Source organism: Scleropages formosus, chromosome 23, assembly GCF_900964775.1.
Source record: "Scleropages formosus chromosome 23, fSclFor1.1, whole genome shotgun sequence".
Taxonomy (NCBI): Eukaryota; Metazoa; Chordata; class Actinopteri; order Osteoglossiformes; family Osteoglossidae; genus Scleropages; species Scleropages formosus.
Window position 1 is genome coordinate 15,353,552 of NC_041828.1, and position 13,945 is coordinate 15,367,496.

Genomic DNA, 13,945 nt, shown 5'->3' on the forward strand with positions numbered 1-13,945 from the left:
TTCACCTGCTCTAGCAAGCAGTCTTACGTGGAACCGTTAATAAGAGTTGCTTTGTGTTTCAGTGTAAGTGTTGCAGAAGGGCCTTTACTGTGGGGCATGCTGAAAATCCTGAAAACCCAACGGTGGCCTTAGGGCCGTGATGCATCGCAGTGTGTGTGAGTGTGTGAGAGAGAGAGAGAGAGAGAGAGAGAGAGAGAGAGAGAGAGATGCAATTTGGAGACAGCAGACTATGGTTGGCACCCATGGAACAGAATACAGTGGGATGCACTTTACCGTGGTCCAAAACTGCAGCATCCGGACCTGCGCTGCCCCCTTCTGGCTGCTCTCCCTTAGAACATCTGGCTCACAGCTGGTCCTACATTCTGGTGCCATCTACAGACGGTTATTAGATGTCTTTGCAGAGCCCAGAGGGCTGGGAGGAAGCTGTCGGCACCGCCATGTGATTGTCACCGACGAGCAGCTTCTGTACGTCCCCATTGTTTTACTCCACTTTTAAATTTAATCCTTGGATATAAATAGACAGCAAAAAAAGAGAGGAAATTAGCAAAAAAAAAAAAAAAAAAAAGAGCATTTCAAAGACTCCCTGTAACAGTAAGATGACAGAAACGAGAAATAATTCAGTTACTTTTGGATCTTTGCTTTGGTAAGATCTGTAACTGTAATTGCTGAGCATGAGGATCACGTTGGTTCCATTGAATGTGTCCTAACAAACAACAGTCATCATAATTACAGCAATTATATTCTTTACAAAGATGTTTTAATCCTCACAACTGAGGGATCATTTGCTTTCAAAGTATTGCCTTCAAAGCTTTTGTCATAATGAGAGCAATTTCTTCAGCTCATCCTAAATAAATGAGACAACTGGTAGCGTAGCTGTCACCCCTGCTATCTTTGGCCCTAAAAGTCACAGGTTCGAATCCCCCCTCCAGCTGTAGTAGCCCTGAGCAAGGTACTTACCCTAAACTGCTCTGGTAAAATTACCCAGCTGTATAAATGGGGAAAATAATTGTAAGTCACTTTAGAGAAATTATTCAGCTACATCAATAAATGAACTATTAAAAAGTACTTAAAAAGATGTTAATAGAGCAGTCAGTCCATATGAATCAGCTGCTCCAGTTTGGTCTTGGCAAGTAGCACCTAGTGAACAGTAGGTGGCGCCACACACTGATTTTTCTATCCCAGAGAGTCCTGGAAAGATACAGCTGTCAAGCTGCCCCAGATGTGAATCATATTTTCAGCCTGTTCTGTTTTTTCTGCTTTCCCTTCCCTTATACATCAGGAGGACTCGGTGTGAGGAAGCTGAGAAGAAGGAGCACTGAGTATGAGCTTCAGTATTTGTGTCCCTTTCAGTCTTAAGGTATTTACGTTTATTTGCCCACGTACCGGTATTTGTACCTCGATCAAGGAGGGGATTCGAACCTGGAACCTTGCAGTGCAGTACAGCAGCTCTAACCACTTCACCACTTGCTGCCCGTCGGCCTCTATGGACTTTGTGCGGTCAAACCAGTCTCTCCTTCAATGTGTTGCTTTCCTTTCACGTCAGTGGATGAAGACGCTGCCGCGGCACCCGGGACGCGGTTAAGGCACACAAAGGGGGCCTTGTCTTCCCCCGGCGGCGCCGTCACGGTCTACAGAGATGCTCGGATCCCGGGCGGTACCAGGGTTCTGTTGTGAATGGCCATCACTCTGGCTGTCTGAATAAGTGCCCTCAGTGACCCCCGGTGAAGCGGAACCTGACCGTGCCCGTTGGTCAGTGCAGTCCTCCCCCTGCACCGCCCCAATCCCCCCATCTGAATTTCAGTCCCAGGTCTCACTGCTTTAGTTGGACACCATCCTCTGTCCTACCGGAGGCAGGACTGAATGCTGTCGCCCTCACTGTCAAACATCACGAGGTGTTACTAAATCAGGGCCCATTGGTCCATCCCTACGCTCAACATGACCGCATGCTCGACCGCATACACAGAGGTCTGGAATTCCACGCCACTTGACCGAATGGTCACGTTCCACGCGTGTCATGCTGCGACCGTGCTGCGGTCGAGGCGCTCTGTGCGGGAGAGACCCAGCCAAGCCGCTCAGTGGAACGAGGAGTAAGAGGCCCCAGTTACCAGGCAAGGTGATGTGTGTGAACCACCGCCCTGAGGTCTACAGCACACACACAACCACATTGGGTCATTTCATATAGCATAACACACGTGCAGAATGTTTGAACAAAACCGCAGCAGGTGGTGTAGGGGTTACAGCCGGCACCTCTGGACTCCGGGAGGTCACGGGTTTGAATCCCACCCTTGATCAAGATATTTACCCTATATTGCTCCAGTAAACTGTGATGGACCTCTCCCATCCTAGAGCCCAGCGGTTGGAGGAGAGGGCTGTGTCAGTGACCCTGACCAGGGTAAGCGGTTAATGAAGATGGATGGATATATTATGGGCTGCAGAAGAAAAAGAGAAAGAAGAGGGGCATCAAACTAACCTTGTGTGCACAGTGATGGTACCTTCATGAATTATTCATTCCGGAATTTTTGCTGGGAGAAACCGAGTGTTAACAGCGATCAGCGAGCAGTGCATAGCCAGGAAGTTATAGAAAAATAAACAATAATAAGACCTTGGAGGTGATATTGATCTATCTCGCTGCAAGGTGGAGTGTGTGTGTGTGTTCCAAGAAGGGCAGCACTGAAGGGGCAACGTCCCGGGCAGGTCGTGTGTCCAGCACAAGACACTCACCGGTAATTTGTACCTTATCAGTTTAGGGCAAGTACCTTGCTCAAGGGTACTACAGCAGGGGTCAGGATTTAAACCTGCGACCCGCGAGTCTGAAGGCAGCAGCTACAATCACTACAGCACCTATGGGTGGCTAGGGATTGATTCGAACCCGACACCCTGGGGCGCTCTTTTAAACGCCAAGGTTAAATTTCAGGTCTAGAGTATTTAATTGAAAAAGGAAGTTTTCTCTAAAATGTGAGTTCTTATAAATCAGTTTTATTTGTTCTGCCCCAGCATTGACCTTACACTAGGGGGCATAGTGGTTAGTGCTGCTGCCTTTGGAATCAGAGATTAGAGGACTGAATCCTACTCGCTACTGCACTACAACCTGCAAGGTACTCACAATGAAGTAGTGCGGTAAAAATTACCCATCTGTAAAAATGGGTAAATCATAGTAAGTACCTTTACATCGTAAGTTGCTTTGGAGGAGACCATCAGATAAATGAATTAATATGCAGTAGTTCATGGTTGCACAGTGTTCGCTCCAAGTTTATGGATTCCTTCAGGGCTCAGTTTGGACGTTGCCATGGAGATGTGAAAAGTCCCAATGTTCTTTATATGAATATTTCAAATCATGCTCCTCCTCTGCATTTCTGTGCGTGGAAGATGGAGAAAGTGCTTCACTGAGGGCTTGGTCTGAACAGCGCCATCACCAGGCCGTCCACGGACACGGGGAAGGGGTCGACACGCGGGAATTACATCACGTATGTCCAGGTGGAGCCGCCCTCAGTTGCCATGGAGAGCGAAGCCGGACTCATTCGGTCCAGGCATGGAGATGCGAGAGGACTAAGCTGTTGCTACACCTGGACAGTGTGAGATCGTGTGGCAGAAGCAGCGCCGACTGCAGCGATCCTCGGTTTGCTTCCCGAACCCAAAGGACCTTGTGGAGCTGCTGAGCTCTTATAACCAAATGCTGACCGGTCTTAGAACTTGTTGACTGCACTATGTAAAACGCCATCGACGCAAGAAATACTGACAAACAAAATATCCAAAATTGCTGGATTTACCTCGTGGGGATCTCACTGAGCACAGGGCCCTCTGAACAGATTTGTGGCCATCTGAAAATGGGGAGCGTACAATATACATATGGGAAGCTATAAATAGCGAGCACATATGTGCATTGGGTGCTTATCGGATCAGTTTTGTTCGCCGCTGTAAGATCACATGCGAGCGTCCATTAATCGGTTAGCAGGGAGCCTGGGAACTCCGGTTCGACGCCGAGCTCCCGCACGGAACGAGCCCTGCGGCCTCAGACGACCGCTTCCAGAGGAATAGGCTCCGCCCCCACGTTAATGTGTGCAAATCAAAGAGAGGCCCCTGCAGCGTCCCCCGCCGCTCGCGCTCCACTTGTGTGTCGAATCTCTAATGTAAACACGCTCTCTGCTTCGCAATCCACGCTCCCGAAACCCGCGGTAAGTCGTGTAGTCGGAATCAGAACCAGAACTGGAACCGGGTCGGAGCGGCGGTAGGCCGGTCCTACCCCCGCAGGTCCCTTTTGCGGTCGAAGCGTCACTTTGATGCGGTTGCGAGCGTTTGGGCTGCCGTGTGCTCTGCGCCAAGAACAACGGTGGGAGAGAATGGAGTGCGTGTGGGAATGGCCTTCTCATGCGAACGGAAATGCTGCGATCAAAGCAGTCCGTGCCTGCCAGCTGTGCGATGGGGGTTCCGATCCCTGCCAGTGGTCCAGTGCATTTTCTACTCCCTGCCAGCTGTGCGATGGGGGTTCCAGTCCCTGCCAGTGGTCCAGTGGAGCTTCCTCTCCCTGCCAGCAGTTTGATGTCTCATGGGAATTCTGACCCTTCAAGCAGATTCACGTGAGTTCTGAACCCAGTGGCTCAAAGAGAGTTCTGAGCCCCCCCAGCTGCCCAATTGAAGTTCTAATCCCAGTCAGCAATCTGATGAAGGCTCTGATCTCTATCTGTTTGGATCAGTAATTTACCCTTAATTTTGTTGTTATACACAGACGCACACATATCTGTGATCGGATTTACACGACATACTCAAAGTTAAGTTTCACTGAAAGCAGCATTAAGAGACCAGTTCTCCACCTGGGATGAGAACTGAAAACCTTTCAAGATTTTAAAAGCCATTCACAGTTTCAGTTTACAGTCAGTTACCATAGTTTACTCGGGCTTAGTCGTGTGTGTCCACAACGTGAGCCCAAGCAGCATGGGTTCTTCAGGGGAGTGATGCGTTCGCGTCTCGGCCCGGTCCACGCGAACGCCCGCCCAAAATTAGCATTTTAACCCTGAAACGCGTTAAAACTCCTAATTGGTTTCTCACCTGATCGGCAGCGAAATGATAATTGAGTTCAATTCAATTTATTTTTATAGAGCGCTCTTCTCACGCAGTGACACAGAGCACTTTAGCACAGGCATAAGGCAAGACAAATAAATACATTAATAACTGGATCCTTTTTTCCACAACATGCACGTTGGACGTGTTTTGTAAAAGGAGGGATGTCTGCTTCGGGTGAAAGGAATCCAGTTACTTAGTAACGACGAAATGTCTTCTGCTCACACAAAACTATAAAAATAATCATCTGGAAAATATAGAAAATGTAATGAACTTGGTGAATAATTTAGAAATTGCTCCCCTGGAAGATGAGCAGCGCTGAGCTGGAAAAGTCTAGAAACCAGGTGCTGTGACGACCCTTCACCAAAACTCCTGCGTTCACTCAGCTATTATATTATTATTATCATTATTATTATTATTATTATTTTGTTCCTTAGCGGGTGATTTTATCCCAAGCAAATTGCAATTTTACTCCTGTGAACAGCTGTGTAATTTATGGTTATAACAGTGTTTTGCTCTGCAGTGTATAATTTATTTATTTAATATACTTTTTATTCTTTTATTATTCCAACTGTGAGGGGAGTGCGGTGGCTCAGTGGGTTGGACCACAGTCCTGCTCTCCGGTGGGTCTGGGGTTCAAGTCCCGCTTGGGGTGCCTTGCGGCGGACTGGCGTCCCGTCCTGGGTGTGTCCCCCTCCCCCTCCAGCCTTACGCCCTGTGTTGCCGGGTAGGCTCCGGTTCCCCGTGACCCCGTATGGGACAGGCGGTTCTGAAAATGTGTGTGTGTGTGTGTGTGTGTGTATTCCAACTGTATATATAATTGTACATACTTATATTTTTATCTTGTATTTTTCCACTTGTTTTATATGTTTTTTTTTTTTAATATATATTGCAAGTCTTTATCTGACTTGTGTTCTGCTGCTGTAACATAATAATTTCCCTTGTGGGATCAATAAAGTATATCTATCTATCTATCTATCTATCTATCTATCTATAAACAGTTCCTTAGGGGTTTTGAACCAACAACCTTCACTTACACTTACTGTATGTGTACCAATCGTTAGGGAGTGTTACGGGTTGCCGTGGAGCGTACGCTATGAACGTGCAGGTGTAAGACTGTTAAGGTCCGTATTGCGAACTCTCTGTATTTCCCTCCACGGCGTCGATTACGCAGAGAGGTGCCGTAGCCTTCGCGTTTTCAAAATCCCGCGTCGCTCCGAGACGAGATTCGATACGGCGAGCTGTGCCTCTGAGCCGCTCGCGTTTCGTTCTCTGCGGTCAGATCAACCCTGGAGGAAGGAGACCTTTTCGTCGGGGCGGGGTGAGCAGGGTTTGGATCCGACTGAGCGAGAGTCGAATTCATTTCTAACGGAACACGACGCCGCGGTTGGGCCGCAAACGCTCGGCCCGCTCGGAGCCGCCGCCTCGAGATCCACCGGATGAAGACGCGAGCGCATCTTTGGCGAGGGTTTAAATCTTCGCTGCCTTCTCCTTCGCCCACGGGCTCATCTTCATTTGAAGCGCCCGACGGCTATGATAAACGTGGACCGTGCCGCTCCTCTAATGAGCACATATTAGTGTCTCCTCGAGACGGCGGAGAGAAGCAGATGTTCCCTCGCGTCTGCTACTGTAAACAGGCCTCGTGCGCTCGCTGACACCTCTCCGCGTGCACCGTCTGCACGGGGTGTGTTTTCCAGCCCGGTCACATAAGGGGGGGGGGGGGGGGGGTTCAGCTGCCGCAGGCGCTCCGATGGCCGAGGGTCGCTGCCGTCTGTCCTTCGTGTCCAACCCGGCAGGTATGCGGCAGCGAACCCCATCGTGTCCCACACACAGACACACACCTAGCTGGGTGGGAAGGAGGAGGCCCGCAATGAGGTCTGTACACCCCTCATTCTCCCAGCATGCTCTGCCAGAAGCGCCCGGGTCCCACTGTCACGGCAACGCTTTCGTAAAATTACAGCGGGACGCCGAGTAAACTCTATTCCGGGCATGCCGGTACGTAGCGCCACGAGGAGCCGCGAGTCAAAAAGAGTAGCGCCTTCGGCACGGCGTGCGGTCGCCTAGCAACGGTCTCCCACCTTCCTGTAAATTAGCCTTGCGAAGGATTCCAGCGCTGCCGGTTAACTCTTAGCGTGTGGGCTGTTTCCACACAGGTTTGCGTGGTTAAGGAGTGTCTCCGTGTCTTTTTTCTTATCCCGGTTACGTAAGAAAGGGTTCACGAAATGTACGTCCCGGAAAGCTGACGGTGCAAATGTGGCATTTTTTTCCTTAGTCACTGCATTCAATAGTGTAGCACCTTGTTAGGTATGGGGGCAAAATCATAGATTTATTGATAGGCTTGCGGGTTTACTAGATGGCCCATGCCACCCCTCCCCCACTCAACTTGCCCCTTTCTTACCTCGTGACCGTGGCATTTGCTGACTCAGGTTCCGGTTTATGCCGTGGAAGTTTGCAATATCCCAACGCAAACGATTGGAGCCACAACTGCGTTTACGGTTCTTCATCAAGCTCACGCTTCTCTCTAAAGTGACTTACGCTGATTTGCCGGTTTATACAGCAGGGGAACTTTTACTCTATCAGTTCAGGGTTAGTACCCTGCTGAACGGTGTAATAGCAGAAGATGGGATTCAAACCAGGGTCCTTTTGGTGGAAATTGTATTTTATTTTCCTTTCATTGGAAAAGTGTATTTTCTATCAGATGTACGTTGCTTTGGAGAAAAGTGTCCCCTGAATGAATAAATGTAAATGTAAAATGTATATTGGCAGCTCCAACTACTATGCTTTGTTTTGGTCAGAGCCTTTCATGGACCTTACGCATCCCAGCCCCGCTTGGGTGGGTGGAGAGTGCTGTGTCCTCATTGCCTGGGTACTGTACCTCTTACACTGTACATCATCACACAGGTACGTGTGTGAGCCTATCGCTCTTTATTCCGTTCGCAGTAAGACGGCAAGATGAGGGACGGAAGATGTGTTCGATGTGCGTTTATGCGCGCGGCTTACTGCTGACCTGTGATCAACGGTTCCGAGTCAGGAGGAGTCGTTTTAATAATTGATTGGTACAACCGTAGACATTTACTTTCAACTGGGCTGGAATGGTGCAAACGCCAATGGACCGCAGAGGAGGCGACTGAAAAGAGGTCTGTTACACTGACTGTATCCAGGCAGTGACACACACACACAAACTCTGGTTGCATTTACATTTATTTAGCAGACGCTTTTCTCCAAAGCGACTTCCAATGAACCCTATGTTTTGTTATCAGGCTACACACCTTATTCACCGCGGTGACTTACACTGCCAGATACACTACTTACACTAGGTCACTCATCCATATATCAGTGGAACACACTCTCTCTGTCACTCACACGCTATGGGTGAACAGCATGTGTTTGGAGTGTGGGAGGAAACAGGAGCAACCGGAGGAAACCCACACAGACCGAGCGGGGATCGAGCCCCCGTCCTCTTGCGCCACCCAGGCGCTGCGAGACAGCAGTGCTACCGTGTGCCACCGTGCCACCGCAGCGTATTATCGTATTACCCTAAGCAAATACAGCACGTGATGAGAAGAGTCTCGTGTGAATGACACCCGGATTTTTCCGAGGTCGAAGATCCCGCTAACAATGTCCCAGTTTAAACGGAACATCTTAATTATTCAGTGTCCCACGCTGGGTTTGTTTGTACTGAATAAGAACAGATTTCAGCACTGCCCATATTTTAAGAGTAAGGGCAGTCAAACATCCTCATCCTCCAGCGGGGGGTCATTGCGGGAGGGGGGGGTTGTCTGTGAAAATCCACTTGAAGCACATGAATAATTCCTCTGTTCTATGCTAATCTTAATGTCTTCTCTTGTCTTTTTCTGCAGGAAGGAGCTGGAGGCCTTCAAAGGTAAGACAAGGGGCTGAGCCTCCTTTCGGTAAACGCGTCGGTCGATGAGGCTCCGCCGCTCGGGTCCTGCCGCTGTCGCGCCGGCCGCCCCCCGGGTCCCGCGTCCTTGTCATCAAAGGCAGGTGTTGGCTTTCAGCAGCCGGGGGACAAGGGGCTCGGAGGCTCTCCGCTTCGATCAGCCTTTCATTTCACAGCCGGCGGAGCATATTCCGGCACGCTTCATAACATTGCACAAAAAGAGAAAACATACTAGGGAGCGGCGGTGCCTTGCCTCGCCTGCTCGTTGCTCGCTTCTTGGTAAAAACTTGCGTGTGTTTCTGTGAAATTATGCTTCATCACGAATGAGCAGAAGCCGAAGACAAACGCGCTTTCATTTATATTTATGCAAAAAACGGCCGAGCTTAAAGAATGCAAATTAAAGTCGTGCCGGAGTTTCACAGGAAATGATCGAATTATACCAAACGACAGCGGATGTATTAATCATTAATGATAAGGTACGGCTCAGTGACATGCAGCCGTTTTGCATTCAGCGGCCCATTTCGAGAAAGTAATGGAACGGCATCGAAAGCGAGCGGCTATTGGAGGGTCAGCAGATTTCATGCCAAGAACAGATTCTGCTCTTAGAAGCTCAAGGCTCTCGAGCCGCGGCTTCACCTGCGCCACCGATGAATGCATTTCTCGTTCCTTCAAATTAATGGGAATTAAACTGGATTCCCACCGCAGCGTCGCCCTGGGCCCGCGGGTGATTAAGCGCCTTGGAGACGGTTGCGACGGGTTAAGCTCGTCTCCGTCGCTGGACGGCACGTATTGATCGGAGGCGCGAGAATCGGCGCCGCCATAATCTTCCGTGCACGTTCACGGCCCATCAAAGAGCGGTGCGGTCGCACAGATTGGAAGTTGTGGACTTCGCCTGCGGCTGCGTGTGATGTGTTACTGTAAAGACAAGCTTAATCTGTAATTACACGACAAGACACCCCCTTCACGCCCCCCGTCTTTCGCAGAGGGATCAGAGGAACCCCGAGCAGCCGCTTAATGGGACGTGTCTTTCACGGAGCCCGATGAAAGTGTAGCGCGGCTCTCGGGGCGCCCCTGTCGAGACCGCGGATGCAAACGATGCTCAGCGCACGTGGGACCGACCGCGTCCCGCTGCGGTCCTTCGGGAATCGGTGGAGGGCGGGGGGGAGAAAACCTTGGAAAAAGTCTACCGAGGTGCTGGAGAAGGCCGAGCCCAACCCCGCATGACTCCCTCGCTCCATCTCACACACCTTCACAGTGGGGTTACTCCCTGGGGGGGCGGAGTTTTTATTATATGGCATCAATAATGCAGCACACAAATATGGTCTAAAGCATCTCCTAAAAGGTCTAAATTGCTCCACTAAATTTGCTGTCAGAAGCCCTTTCCACCTCTCTGCCACGGGGTTTCTGGAGGCGTGATGAGAAATGGTGTTTGTGGCACCGTTTCACAGGCTCCCCAAATACTTGCTTCCCGCACCTGTCGTGGAGGTGGACGCTGCGACGTGATGACTAGTAATTTTAAATGAAGCAATGGCCGCAGCGTCTCTTCCGAAAGTTTCCGAAACATAAGAGGGTATTCGATGAGCAGCATCTTCGCCAAGATGCTTTCCTCTCAAAACTCCATCGCTGGTTTTCGTCTCTCTTCTGGTTGATCTTCAGCAGAACCTCCCGGTCCGGTGTTCGGTTGCTCTTCCTTGTAAGGTTAGATCTTAACCCAGAGCGATCGATCACGACTGGCAAGATCCGATCGGCAGGTCCTCGCTGCGCATCCCTCCGCCCACGAGAAAGAAGGACTTCCTGGGCAACACGCAGCACGTCGTCATGGGCAGAAAGCAGAGGAGAAGGTGAAATGCAAGACCTCCTTCTCCGGCACGTTCAAAGAGCCGAACCATTACCGGTCAATTCTCAGGGTTTTATTCCTCTGGATCGATTCCAGAGTCACTATGATATTAGCGTGTCAAGAAAGTGCGTCAAGCTCCTTATGAATAATAAATTGCCGAATCAGTGTTGCGGTAGTGATGGAGAGCTCCCTAGAAGACCTCAGGCTATACATTTTAAGCGGAGGGGAGCCGTGCGCCCAGGTTGTGCGCTGGAAAGCTCAAGGCTGGAGCAGAGAGGCTGCGAAATTCACGCTCCACCAAAGCCTGCGTGATGCCGCCGTGTCGAAACTTACCCTCTGCGGCTGTTCAGATGAAGGATTTCCGACGGATTCCCGCGTCACGTGTTGCGCGGCCCGTCACCGGCTCCTCGCACGGGTCTCGCCGGGGGAAAGGCGCGACACCGAGGCGTGATGGCGCTCAAGACAGGGACGGGAAAAGCAGGCTGCACAACCGTGTAAAGCCCAAGTTTCGCCTGTCAAATGAGTTCTCCGAAGCTCGTTTAATCTTTAATATATGTAATCATATCTGTTTAAAGCGAATCAGCTTGATTGCATCTCCATGCTTTCGTCTCCATGTGGGCGTGCTGTACAAACAGAGCTCGATCAGGGCACGATTCAATTTACGCTCGACGGGAGCGACGAGCGAAGCGCTTTCGGCGGAAGCCGGAAGACGACTCGGCAGGAATAAATCCTCGCGTTTTTCAGCGAGCGGGCCGGGTACGGCGGCACGCGACGACGGCATGCTGCGTGAAGGACGCCTCCCTTAGCAGCGCCCTTAATCTGAATCGCACCCACTTCTTCAGCTCTTATCTGGTGCGGCGCGGCAGATGGTGGCACTACGACAGAGTGTCACTGGTTCCACGTTGTCGGCGGCGTTGTCAAAGGAGAGGTTGCGCCCTGGGGGCGTTCGCTCCGGGGGGGTCATTAACTCCTGCCCCGAGGTAAAGTGTATGTTGGCAGATCAAAATAAACACCCCCCCCGCCCGCATCCCCCCAGCAGGCCATAATTCTCTCAGCGACTCCTAGACGACGCTTTCGGGAGGCTCCTCCGCGTGTCTGCGGAGGGGCGAACCGAGGTGAACATCACTTCTGTTTGTCTTCACGCTCATCCGGCGCGGCGTTACGTCCGCACGGCTTACTCAGAGCGAGCGAACCTGATGCGAACCGCAGCATCGGATGGAGCCGGAGACAAACGAAACTAAACGGCTAAAACGATGACTGCGGCACTTCGCCACGCGGCTTTAATTATCCGGTGCTCGTTTCTCCCTCGGGTCAGGCCGCCCGACGGCACCGATAGCCCGGTCATTTCTTCTGCATGGACGAAAAAGTAACGGAAACTTTCGAGACATTTAAAAGGACTCGAACGCGAAAAAAGAGCAGCGTTTCCGTACCATCCGGAAACGTCGGATCTCATTACTCAGTCGTTATTTTGTCCTTCGCATCCGTCGTTTTCCTATCAGACTGAATGTGAGCCTTGAAGCAGACGATGAGTACGCCGGGCGTCGATAACCAAAGGCTGGATAATCGAGACCGTACCCTAAACGAACCTCTAAATATGATTTAATGTTAGACATGTAGACGTAACACAGTAAAACACAGTAAAATGAGGGGAAATGCGAAGGATCCACATACTGTTACCACTAGTGCTGCTATTATTGGAGATTGATATTTTAATATACCGCCCCAGTCAAAAGATGAATATCCCTGGAGGAAATCTCTACCCCCCCGCCCGCGCCCCCGCCCCCACAGGGTGGCCCAGGTGTATTTTTTAACGTGCGTTTCTCGCCCAGCTTTTCACAGCATGTTATCCACAGCAAGTCGGGAGGGGCGAGTGCGGTCACGCACGTTTGAAGGCGTGCGAGACCCTGACCCAGCTGCTTCCTCTCACTTTTCATATGAGCCACAGGCTTCCTCTGGACACATGACACACTTCGGGTAGAATCCGCCGGCCCAGTTCCTCCGCGGCCCTCGGGCCGTCCGCCCGAAAGCAGCAATTGCTGTGAGCGACGAGGAGCGGTGAGCCCCGGTCGCCTCCTCCTCCCGAGGGCACGCGAGCCATCCTGGGTTCCCCGGGCCTCCTCGGCCGCTGCTTGCATCACTTTTTCAACCGTTTCTACCGTTCCGAGTCAACTAGTACGAGAGGCTGAGCGGACATCGTTCAACCGTACGTTAAACCCACACGCGTGTCATTGCAGATTCAACGTTAATTCGGTATTCGTTCAGTATTCACTCCGCTGCCTGATTATTAGCAAATAAATCAGTCGGTGTGTAAAACGACAGCGAGCCAAAATGAGATTTACACCGAATCGCACACATCAGGACTAATTCAGCAGTAGTTTGATGTTTTGTCAGTTATGCAAAGCAGGTACGGGTGAGAGATTAACTACGCGGTAAAAAACTGTAACAGAAATATTTCATTCGCAAAATGACTCACTGCGAAGGAAAAAAATATTTCTGCAACGCGAAAGCCTCGCTCGAAATTTTAAGTGTTTGTGTAACGATGATACGCTTTGTTAGAGACTCCAGCGAAACTACTGTTGTCATAGCTACGTGGCCTGTTAGATAACGAAAGGTCAGGTGCTTTTGGAAACGACAAAAATGGAAAGCAGCTTGTGAGGCTCTTTGGATTTTTGGGGAACTGAATATAGAGCTTTACTGAAGTAATGATGCGGACAGCTGTTTAGCTCACCTGACAATGTGGGTGTGAGCCAGGAACTTATTCAAATGTATTCCCCGTACTTGCCGGAATGCGGCCCCCCCGATGCGACTTGGGCGAAAGATCCCGATTTTGCAATTCTCTGTAAAATCAGCCCGTGCCCTCATATTCCTCACGTTATCCTCATCCTTTATGCCTGTCTTAACACAAATGATGAATACCACCTCATGCCAAAGTACTATGCATTAGATACGTGGTTCTTTATAGTACGGTGTAGCACGCCGGGGCAGTCTGGTGGGCAGGACAGCCGAGAATAATCGACACCTCTTTTTCTTTCCTTGCCTCCGACAGTGAAGAGAGAGAGTCTGAGGACTTCCTGGGGGCGACGACTGATGCCGAGCCCGACGGTCCCTCGCCGACCGCTCCCGATCCGCACGTGTTGCCTGCACCCCCGTTC